Source organism: Bubalus kerabau, chromosome 5 (genome assembly GCF_029407905.1).
Source record: "Bubalus kerabau isolate K-KA32 ecotype Philippines breed swamp buffalo chromosome 5, PCC_UOA_SB_1v2, whole genome shotgun sequence".
Classification (NCBI taxonomy): Eukaryota; Metazoa; Chordata; class Mammalia; order Artiodactyla; family Bovidae; genus Bubalus; species Bubalus kerabau.
Window position 1 is genome coordinate 19,124,469 of NC_073628.1, and position 3,447 is coordinate 19,127,915.

Here is a 3,447-nt window from a genome sequence, read left to right on the forward strand (position 1 = left end):
CAGTGTCCTGCCTGTCCCTAGCTGGAAGGACAGTGTCCTGCCTGGCACTGTGCGTGTGGGTGTGTGGCCAGTGGGCCTTTGGACTGGAGTTACAGGCCTCTGAGTCCATGTGATGGAAGTCGGAGTTGCATTGGTGGACAGTCAACCCCGTGTGTGTGGCCAGCATGCCCGGGGTCTGTCGGGCACTCCACGTGGAATGGCAACATCATCTCCATACACAGACAGACAGGCTCAGGAGATGGAGTGGTGTGGCCGGGCAGCTGCCAAGCTAGAGCCCCAAGTGTTCTAGATCCAACCTCACCCTCCATGCTCTGGAGCCGCTTAGATTGCCCGGCTTTTCTCACTAATTGAAACCTCAGGGCGCTGTTGTGCCTGTTGCTATAAACACTTTGCCAATTTGCATAAGTATGTGACATTATAAAAGTTCCTGAAAGATCTTATCCACCTTGCTGGCACCCAGCCCAAGGGAAAGCCAGGTAGAAAGACAATGTGTGTGTTATTTAAGAGAAGAAAAAAAAAAACTTTTCTTGTTTTTGTTCCCCATGCAGGTGAACAGGGTAAGAAGTGGAAAACACCCCGGGCCGAGGCAGCGCCTGCAGCTTGCTTTGTTTTGTTTTGAAATTGCTTGAGAGAGATCTTCCTTGTACCTCCTAAGCTGCCTGTCATATGTGAAAAGCCGGAACGGGACTCTTAAGATTCTATAAATGAATTAGTTTTGGAACACAGGGTTCTCTGCTGGGCGGGAAGGAACTGTAGCAATCACCGGGTCCAGCATGTAACTTGCAGAGAGGCCCGTGACCTGGACCTGGCAGCCGTAGGCCACTCTAACCTCTGCCCCATGGCTCTCTCACACTCTTCCAAGCACTCCAGGCTCAGCTGAACAGCTCACACTTGTTTTTGGCAGCATGAAACTCAACTCGATGCATCAAGACACAATCGATAGCTTCAGAGCTGGGCCCAGGTGAGCCCTCCCCAGACTTTCCTGGCCTCTCTGCTGAGCCCCAGCCAGTCCCAAGCATCAGCCCCAGGTCAGGATGGTACCTGCCCTCCAGTCTTTATCCCCGGAGCTCCTCAGAAGATGGGTGCTGTCGTCCCTGCTTTTCAATATGGACATCAAGGCTGGGAGAGGTTAGTGTGTCTTGGGTCCACAGCTGGGAAATGAGGCTGACCACAGCCCAGGACTGACTGGCTGGGTGCTTCAGTGTCATCAGTTTCCTAGGTTGTGGGAAAGAGTAAGAAAAAGCAAGCACAAAGTCTAGCCCGGTGTCTTGTACACAGTGGGCGCTTTCAGAAAGCTCGGTCCCATTCCTGTGATGTCTTCTCTGAGTCCTCCTTCATCATCAGTTAAACCTGATGGAAACAGGGTCTACAACACGCAGATTTATTACCATTTGGTTTACCTAAGTAACCTGTCCTTCAGAGGGACTTGGTAACCCAGCGAATGAATTTCAAACTATCTGGCACTTGAGTGGGTGGAGGATAGTACTTTGCAACTGAGAGCCCAAGAAGCTGTTAAACACTTAAAATGTACAGGGAGAAATTGTTCATCCTATCCCATCTCCTAGCCAGGGAAGAATATATGTATCTTCTCTCTCTGTCTCAAGCAGCCTTGTTTGAGCAAAGTTCTTGATATAATTTCTTGACCCCTCCCAACCAGTCTCCCTAGACATATTTTTGGAGGCTTCCTATTGAATAATTAAGCAGCACAACTTGGCATATAAGACAGTTTGAGTGAAGGCAGTGTGTGGGACAGGACTGTGGGGTAGGAGGGTGGGGTGGGGGGGTGGAGATGTGTGCAGAGGAAAAGGACCTCAAGAAACCCAGAAACCCAGGAAGTCAAGGGCTTGGGCTGGGGAGGGGTGAGTCCATGGAGCATTAGGGAGGTTCACCTTGTGTCTTTCTGCTGGTCCACTTGTGGATCTTTCTGCACTTCCCCCTAAGCCTGCATGTTCAATCAGTCACTTGTGTCCAGCAATTTGTGACTCCATGGACTGTAGCCCACCGTCTCCTCTGTCCATGGAATTTTCCATGCCAGAATGCTGGAGGGGGTTGCCCTTTCCTTCTTGAGGAGATCTTCCTGACCTCGAGGGATTGAACCCAGGTCTCCTGCATTGGCAGGCAGATTCTTTACCACTGAACCACCTGGGAAGCTGAAGCAGGTGAGCAGCTTTGTCCTGCCACCCAGAAAGCCCAATTCACCTCGCACTCCCCCTCCACTCCACCTACCCTACAGTTACTTCCAGGGCTGAACAGCAGAGCCTGGAGGAACAGTGTCCAAGGGAGGAGACGTGGCTGAGGGGAGGAGTTGCAGCCACAGGACCGTAGAAGGTGGGATCAAGGCTTCTGGAAGGAAGGAGATGGGGAGGGGACCAGTGTTGACTGAGCATGTACTAGGTGCCAGGAATTTGACACATATAATCTTATTTAATCCCCACAGAAGTCCTGTAAGATAGGAATTATTATCCTCTTTGTACTGGTGAGGATACAGAGGATCAGCAAGGTTAGGCAACTCACCGGAGGTCACATGATGACTGAGGTGGAGCCAGAATTCAAATGCGTGTCCTTTGATTGGAAATCCTGTTCTTTCCATTAGCACTAGTACCCGGTGAGATCAGTTCCAAAGTGCTGACTGCGTCAGTTGTCCCTTTTCCCTTGTGAACTTGAGCAAGCTGCTGAACTTTCTGGCTTCCTGGCCTGCAAAATGGGCATCAGTAGACTACCTACCTTGGAGGTATGCTATGGATTAAGTGAGGTGTGCAGCTAAGCTGCTTAGAGCAAGGTCCCGCAGGTCCGAGTTCTCTAAACATCAACCACTGCGTTGACTTTTACTACTGATGCCACTGTTCCTGCATCTTGGGGAAGACATGCACACCATCTCTGTGCCTTGGTTTTCTCATCTGTGAAATGGGTGGGTTGGACAAGAGGATGCCTAATCTATCCAATAAAAATGAAATTTTATTTCCAGCTGTAAAATCCAATTACTCTGCTTGGCATTCAGGTTCCCCTATTGGCTGGTCCAAGTTTTCCCACCAGACCTGGACTCCCCTGTGGGGTCCCTTCATTCTTAATCATGTGCCCAAAGCCTGGCACCCAGCTGATTTCAGCCACTGCCTGATTCCTTCCAGCCTCCAGTCATACTCTTTACCTTCCTTGATGCTCCTTGCTGTCCTCTGCCAACTTGACTTCTGCACTTCTTTCAAGGCCCAGATTAAAACTCAACTCTTCCATGAAACTGTCTCTGGCAAACCCCACCCTGCGATGACTTCTCCTTCACTTAAAACTCCCTCAGCTCTTCTGCCCACAGTCTGAGTCACACGGATTTTGAATGGTTTATATTGTCTCATTTAAGTCTGTTTGATTTGCTCAATTCCCTAAAAGTAAACTCCCCAAGGGCACGGCCCTCGTTTGCTACTTTGGTGTAGCCTCAGTAATACCTGCACTGTTCTG